The sequence below is a fragment of the Humulus lupulus genome, chromosome 2 (assembly GCF_963169125.1).
Source record: "Humulus lupulus chromosome 2, drHumLupu1.1, whole genome shotgun sequence".
NCBI lineage: Eukaryota > Viridiplantae > Streptophyta > Magnoliopsida > Rosales > Cannabaceae > Humulus > Humulus lupulus.
This window is the reverse complement of record NC_084794.1, coordinates 220,927,118-220,935,782: the sequence shown is the minus strand read 5'-3', so window position 1 is coordinate 220,935,782 and position 8,665 is coordinate 220,927,118.

The following is an 8,665-nucleotide window of genomic DNA, read 5'->3' as shown; positions in this document are numbered from 1 at the left end:
TGAAAACATAAGAGTCAAGAACAAGAAACTTACACACTGAAGCTTACGGATATAGTGAAATTGACTACTGTAGGAGTGGTTGCAAGAAAGATCTCACGGAGTCAAAAATGCCAAGGTTGTTTTATTTCTTTGATTTAGAGAACATGCAAATAGGAAAAGAAAGTTATTCGACTCTAGGTTTTTCTTTCTCTGAAAACTGGAACGTAAAAGTAAAAAGGAAGAAGACAAAGTGGGTATATTTATAAACCTCAGAGGATATCAAGGGTCGAACTGATCTGGGCCTTTGGCTTGATTCAGATTTCGATCTAACGGATGGGGTACGAATAAAATGTTGGCGGTAAAAAAGAAGATATGAAAAGACGTGGGCAGATGTAAAAGGTACTCAAGTACTCTGACCGCGCAATCCTTGGCTGACGTGTTTCCACACTCGAGTGTAGTAGGTGGCTCGAATTTCGAAGGTAGCAGTTCAAAAGTTTCCTTCTCATAGGATTCGAACTGTTACTTTTGAGGGGGCAAAATGTTACACCCCGATTTCGAGAATGGAAATCTTGACCTCAAAACTCAGGGTCGTAAGGTGTTAGCTTGAAATAAGCATAGTCGTCATGTGATCAACAAGTCAGAAACGGTCTCCTTGAGCAATAAATGTGATAACGTTGGGATAGGTGAGCTCAGAGGTGTTCCGAGGTTATAAGTTAGGCTCGAAACTCACAATGGAAATGGTTCAACACTTGTATAAATTTCTTAATTCATTTCTGCCCTCAGACAAGACGATTTGAGCTTGAGTATTGTGAGCTCGAAGAGGATAGTCTCGTCAACATTATTTGTCGACAACAGAGGCGAACCAAGGTGATGAGCTTGCGATGGGTGAACGGTCTCGAAGGCGTGTGGGTCAAATGCCTAAGCTCGTAAGCTATGTGTGAACATGTTTATTGTTGTAAAATCCCTATGTTTAAGGGATCTGATGTAATCTGTTAGTGAATCCCAAATGTCATGGGATATTACCGCGTACGTAGTAACTAATGCATTTAATGAAATTTATTTTAATTGATTTGTATTATATCAACCCAAATTTTGTGGGAAGATATTTAGAAAACCACTCTATAAATAAAGTGGGACGATTCATTTGTAGAGACGAAGAAACTGAGACTGGAAAAACTCTGTATAATTGCTTCCAGAAAGCTTTAAGAGAATTCCAAAGAGCTAATAACACAGACTCGTGGACTAGGCAGATTTTAACTGCTGAACCACATAAAAAACTGTGTCTATTCATATTGTTTCCTTTGGTATTTTTTTCGTTTAATTGCTCTTCTTTTCTAATTTGACGAAAAATGGCATCAACAATTCTATCTAATCCTTTAGTTATAATAAATATCATTTCTAGGACCAGCTATATTAGTCAAACCTTATGTTAAAATCGATATTTCTAAACTATAGGCTAAACTTATAAAATCCATAACTATCTTTATGAGTTTCCAACTAAATCGCGGCTTGCACCAATAACCACGAAAACTAAAAATACTATAGCACAAGCTACTACTATCTAGCTAAGTAAAATTCTGAGACGCTACATTTTCCCACAATTATAACTCATACTCCAATACCCCGGGTAATTCACCAAATTACTAATATACCCCTAAGCTCAACCCAAGCCAGGTATTAATCCCTGATGTGACTTTCTGCCAAATTTGTCCCTAGGATCGCCTCGTGCCACACACCTCAAAGATATCCACATAATAATGTGATCCCACTCACAAAGCACATATAATTACAGATATACCCTCAGTGGGTCAAAATTACAAAAATACCCTTTTTTAACATAAACGACCATTTAAGCATAGTTAATGCACTTAAACATGCATAAGTAGTCATATAATAATATAACTCATAAAATTCACATTTATAATCACAATTAAATCATACTAACACATCAACATCCAATTATGCTCTCCTGACACAGTAATCAAGGAACTAAGTCTTATTAGCAAATTTAGGACGTTGCACCGATGGTACAAAATATGGAGAGAATATATTTGGTCATGGAACATAAAATAATTGTGTTGCCTAATAAATGAAATTTTATAATTGTTTGAAGTGCTTCCATTATTGATGACATGACACTTTACACATATAGATTTTCTTTTTAAGTTTGTTTGACAAGTACACATATACCTTAATGCTGACTAATTTTGTTTTTCTTTTCTATTGTGGTTCATTGTTGCCTAGTTGTTTTTTTAAACCAATCCCCCATTCAAATAGCATTCTCAAGTTATTCATTTTCTCACACCAGCTGGCATGATTTCGTTCCCTAGACAAGGAATTGTACCTTGTGCAAAAGATAAGGCATCTTTACGGTATGTCTAAGCATTCACTGTCAAATTGATCTTTGGAATGTCATCAAGAAAAATGTCATGTCTACTGGGGGGCCCTACTCAAATATAAACACAATACAACAACTCTCCATTTTGAATGAGTAAGAAAAACTTCTTCATCACACAAATCACTACCAACTACTTTGGCAGCCATTTATTCCTTCATCCCTTCCACCCCATAATTTTTCCTTCCACCCATACGTCATGGATTCAGATTCCTCATTTAACTCATGCAATATTGAGGTATTTCCCGATAGGGGCCACCATCAGGTAGACGCCCCCCGGCGAACCTATAGACTATATAAACGATCTCAAGTTCAAATTAGAGAGGAAGGATGAAGAAATTTACTTTAGAAATTTGGATTGTCGTATGCTAGAGAAACATAATGACTTCATGAAAGCCAGGATAATCCAGCTGGAAATTGAGCTTGAACAGAAGACTAAGAAATTAGAGGAACTTAGGGATGTCACGTTCATGGCAGCCTATGAAAGAGTGTCGAAAGCACTAGAGGAACTTAAGATAGAATTAGTGGGTAGATACGACGACTACTTCAAGGAGAAAATTAACAATATAGTTGGTGATTTTGTCCCACTTGGACGTGGAAGAACATGAAGATCCAAAGTCTTGTAGTGCGATGGCGTGGTGGTTCTTAATTGACCTTATAGCTGAGTGGTGCTGTTGTAACGACCCAAATTCACTAATATGGCTTAAGGGCCCTGATTAGTGTGCCGGGAGGGCATATTTGGTCCATGTGTGGATTAATTGATTAAATACATGATTATATGTTAAGAATGCTTGTTTGATTATATGAATGTTAAATTGAGATTAAATGTTATAATTGTGAGGACCACATTATTATGTGGGCAAACCTGCAACGTGCAACTCGAGGCAGTCTTAGGTCACAACAGGGCTTAACAGTTGACTTTGCATAAGTCAGGGGTATTTTAGGTATTGGGTAGTTATTTAGACTATCGGGTTATGAAAATAAATAAATGGAGATATATTTGAGGTTAGGAAGTCTAGGTGGGAATATTGGGGAATTTTACCGTTTTGGCCTCGGGGACGTTTCCGGCACTCCACGCCTCGGGATTGACTTAACGGGATAAGGCTAGGCTAAAGTTAAAGGAAAATAGTAGAACAAAAATTAGACCGACACTTTCTTTCTCAGCTCTTTTCTCTCTTTCTCTCTCTCTCTTTCTCAAAGAAAAGCACAAAACACTGAAAATTTTAGAGGAATTCAGCTGGAATTCAGTGGATTGAAGGAGGGATTTAGAGGCTTAGCTCAAGAATCATCCAGGAAATTTAATTGGTACTAAGGTAAGCATTGAATTCCTTTCTTTGTGGTTAGAAATTCTGAGTTTTGGCTGAGTAGTGAGATAGTTATGATTTTGATGTTTAAGGGTAGAATTAAGGTGGAAAGCTTGGGAATTAACTTGGATTTTTCTTGGAGAAATGGTTCAGCAGAAGAGGTAAGCTTCAATTTTTGAATTAGAGGTTTAAATTCGAGTTTTGCATGGCTGGTTTTAGTATTTGATGTTCTTGAGTTTGAGAAATTGAAGATGAGATTTCCATGAGTTTTAGGTTGAGTTTTCAATTGAATTATGTTGTTTAAGTCATTCTAAAAGTGTTGGGATTAATTTGTTTTGAATTAGGAAGCTTTGGGATGATTTTGGGTAAGGTTTAGGTGTTGAAAATTGTGGAATTTCTGGGCACGAAGGGAAGGACCGCGACTCTGTTCTAGAGTGCTGCGGCCCTAGGATGCAAAGGAGCCAAGGAGGTTCGGCCAGGGGTGAGCGCCGCGGCTCCCAAAGCAAGGGTCGCGGCGCGTGTCTTCTTCCAGGGAGGCTTTAGGTTCTGTTTTAGGGCAGGGCCGCGGCTAGGCTTCAAGGGCCGTAGCCCTTAGATGCATACTTGAACGTTTAGGGTTTTTATGCACGAGAGTCGAGCCTGGTGTGCTCAGGATCAATTTCACCACCGTGCTTGGTGGGATTTAATTTCCCAGAAGTTAGTTTTGCACCTGAAAACCTATATTTGGATATTAATGGAACCCAATACCTTGGTTGTGATTAGGTGCTAAAGCTAGGGCTCGGGAAAGGATCGTGCTCGAGGGACGTTGCTTGTAATTAATAAACGAAGAAGTTAAAGGTAAGAAAACTACACCCGGTTGTATATTTGAAACGGCACTAAGGGCTCCCTAATATGTATATTTGAAAGAATGGTATTATGCCATGTAAATAGTAAACCAATGGCCTAAGCGTGCAAAGGTTAAACTAGCGCATAGGGCGCGGGTCGACCACTGGTAGCCGAGGACAGCTTATTATGCACTGAGCTCAGTTTAAGCGGGCCGGAGTCAGTGGGTTAAACAGAGGGTGCGGCCTAAGTCGTCGGCCCTGATTATTGTGTATTTTGGCTATTAAAGATGATTATTGTGACTATTGAGTAATCTGATTATTAATGGTGTTTACTTGTATCTTGGATTATGATTACATGCTATAGAGTTGATATGAATATTGAATGATTGAACATGCTTAAAAGGTTACTTGTTTGCTAATACTGTATATGATGTGTATGGTGTTTTATTGCTAGGCCTTGGCTCACGGGTGCTGCGTGGTGCAGGTAAAGGCAAGGGCAAGCTCGATCAGCCCTGATTTAGAGAGCTCTGCGAGTTGAATGTACATGACCAGCTACTCAGCCGCCACGGTTGAGAGGGAAGGCAGGGACGAGAGGACCGAAAATGCTTACTTTGCCTTAGTATGGCTGATGACTGTCTTTAACTTTTGAGATTTTGTAAACCAACTTTTAAACACTATTTTCTTTTCGGGATCCCATATGTGAAACTGTTTAATTTTATAAAATGTATCTTTTGAGGCCAAAACTTATTTTTAACCCTAGCACACTTATGATTAGTGACACGTTTTAATTAAATGACTTGATTAGCAAGTCCTACATCTTACAAACACACAGTGTAGCGGTCTTGGCTATCCAGGGCGTTACAACTGTAATGCCCCGAAATCCCTAATGCAATTTAATGGTTGGATTAGTAGGCCGGGAGGGCCATAACTGTTTAATTATGCCATTAAATGATTATGCGCATGTTTATGTGAATTATATTATAATATGATACAATATGCATGCATGTGGGTCCACATTTGAATATTATGATATTATGGTAATTTGGCCCGTTGAGGGCATATTTGTATATTTGGGTGCATATTGTGATTTGTGAATGACATCCCAATATTATGGAGATATATTCGAGCTATTCGGCATGAGAAAATCTTATATTATGAGTTAGCGGTTTTGTCATAACGAGGGTATTTTATTGGGATATTGGATAATGAGAATGTTATCTGATGATTAATTGGGAGTTATTGAGATCAGGAGGAAATTCAGGGAGTTTTGACTATAATGTCCCCGGGGGTGTTTTCGAGACCCCGAGCACTAGGTTTTATTTGAGGTTACTTAAGCTTGAAGTAGCTTGTCAAATAGAACGTACGTTAGAAAACCTCTCGTTCTTTTTCATTAGTTCGTTTTACCGTTCGAAGCATTTTAGAAGATATCTCGAGTTCTAGGAGTTGGAATCAAGCGAGGATCGAGGCATAGCGATCCTAGGAAAGATTACAAGCTTCTTGACTGAAGGATTTTACGAGAAACAACCTAATCGAAGGTAATCTAAGTTTTAAGTTTTGAGTTTTTAGAGTTTCTAAGCTTAGAATTGGCTTTTGTGAATCGTTGAGTTTTTGGTTCGATTGAGCCTTGGGATTTGATGGTTTTGGACAATTGGGAAGCTTGGGAAATTTTATTTGATGATTTGGAAGTGTTTAGGTATGATTTTGGAGGCTTTAGGATGAAGGAGAACGTGTTTGGGGATGGCTCTGGGTTGGGGGTCGCGCCCTGTTCTTGGGCACCGCGGCCCTAGCTCGAAGAAGCAGGTGGAGTGATTTTGCCTTTGCTGGGCACCGTGGCCCTAGGTGTAGGGCACCGCGACCCTTGCTCCTGGAGTGGCTGGGGGCCGCGGCCCAAGGTGTTAGGGTCGCAGCCCTTGAGCAGGGTTGAGCCCGTTTAAGTGTTTTGGCCTTAGGAACTTGGTTTTAGGCCTCAGGATGGTTCCTACTACCCGGATTAGTGGGGATTGATGTCCCGGAGGCTAGAGTTTGGTTTGGGAACCTTTGTTAATCATTTTATTAATGGTGTCCCATATTTGGTTATGACTAGGTGACTGCTAAAGGACTAAAAGTCAGATCATTCTCAAGGGTCGTTCTTTTATCCATTCTCGCTCGAATCAGAGGTAAATAAAATTCACCTTGTATATGTGACATGCATGATTGTTGTTGAGGCATGTTGGTTGATAAATGTGGACATTGATTGCATATTAAATGCTAGCAAATATTGTTTACTTGTATATGGTACTGACTAGTCAGGGATATAAGCGTCCTGAACGCAGGGCCAGATGAAGATTAGATCTAATCGATATCACTGTTGAATGACTCTAAGGCATTAACGCTGGACTGACCCTAAGGTCGATGGAACTTATAAGCGCTGGGCTAGTCTAAGACTAGTTACTCAGGACCAGGGCCAAAGGCCTAGGTGACTGCTTGTCACATGGCTAGGGAACAATGTTCCATAGTTATGACTCTAGAGTTAGGAGGAAGGTTATGTTGGTGACTAGTCATCATGCACCTATCCTGTTTAAGCTAGTGAAAGGTTCACTTATCTGTTAAGCCCCGGTGACCCTATCGTCACATGGCTAAAGGGAGTTGTACCCACCTTAGTGACTTTTGCGACTGTTACTCCTCTGTTTTGGACTGAAAGTCCTGAATGATTATTATGATCATTGTTGATATTATATCATGCTATATTGTGTTTTCTTGCTGGGCCTTGGCTCATGGGTGCTATGTGGTGTAGGTAAAGGAAAAGAAAAGCTCACCCAGCCTTGAGTGGAGAGCTTAGGTGGTGATGTGTACATATGCGGCCGCTTGACCGCCACGGCCAAGGAGTTCTCAGAGGAACTAGGGGGTTTACCCTATTTTTGCCGCTTAGGTTGGCGGGTTTGTAAATTTGAACAGTAATGACCTTTTTGAGTTGTAAATAGCTTGTAAATGTTTTTTTTATGGGCCCATGAACAGTTTTAAGTATTTAATAAAATATATCATTTCCTTTTTATTGGTTTTCCACCTTAGCCTGTTAATAACATTTAGATGCACGTTTTTAACCAAAGGAATTGGGTAGTGAGTTAAATTTCCGGTTCACCGATCACCGTAACTGTTCTGGGTAACCAAGGCATTACAGGTGCAATTTGTTTGTCTTTTTTTTTTTAGTTTGTTAAGGGTTTAAACTTTTTTGTAATGACTCATGGATTAATGACGACTTTATTTAAATGAAGATTAATTTTATGGTTCTATTATTTCTCCAAAAGTAGCAATTAACTTTTCCAAATTTTTAAATATATGTCATGTCCTATTAATTAGAAAATGTAAGTTTCCATATTTGTTTCCACTATTCTACATTGAGCAACACACTTGTTTGTCAAATCATAGATCTAATCAATTCATGTCTCCAATCCAATCACACCTTTTGCATAATGAGTAATAGTGAACGTACTATACATCAAATGTCAATACAAGCAATGGCTTGTTTCACTCAATCTCCACCGACCCTCACCTTCCTAATGATGATATAGGCTGGGCAAGATCATGAATAACTTACTCTATGGTAAGGGAAAATTTCACTAACCTAACGTTTGGACAAGTGGGGCCCAATAATATACCAAAGAATTTAACCTCAAATGATAGTAGTAATGTGGCCACACGAACAAAATATACCATGGATCATCATATATATTAATGCTAAACAACGTCAATTTAAATTAATTAAGCCTCAATTTTGTTATTATTGAATTATTCCAATATCCTTTCCACAAATTTTCTTAAATTTATGTGTCAACAAAGCATCCCTTTAACGATCCATCCATAAATCACCCTTACAAAACTTAGTAAGAGCATAACACATGGTCAAACTTATTAAATGACCATGACGTCCATAAGATCACAACTGATAAAAAATGAGACATAAAAAGCATTACACATAATTCATGTAATTTTTTTCAAACTAATTCTAAACCCTACGTAAATCCTTAGCTTAATACTTTTCCCATGACTATGGGATGTAACAATCTTTAGAAGGATTAAGAATATGCTTCGACATGGTTGTCCATTGGTCACTATGCCATTTCTCGCTTGTGCCATTATCTCCTCTTAATTCACTCCTTTGACTTTGATTGATGTGGTCCACGTTT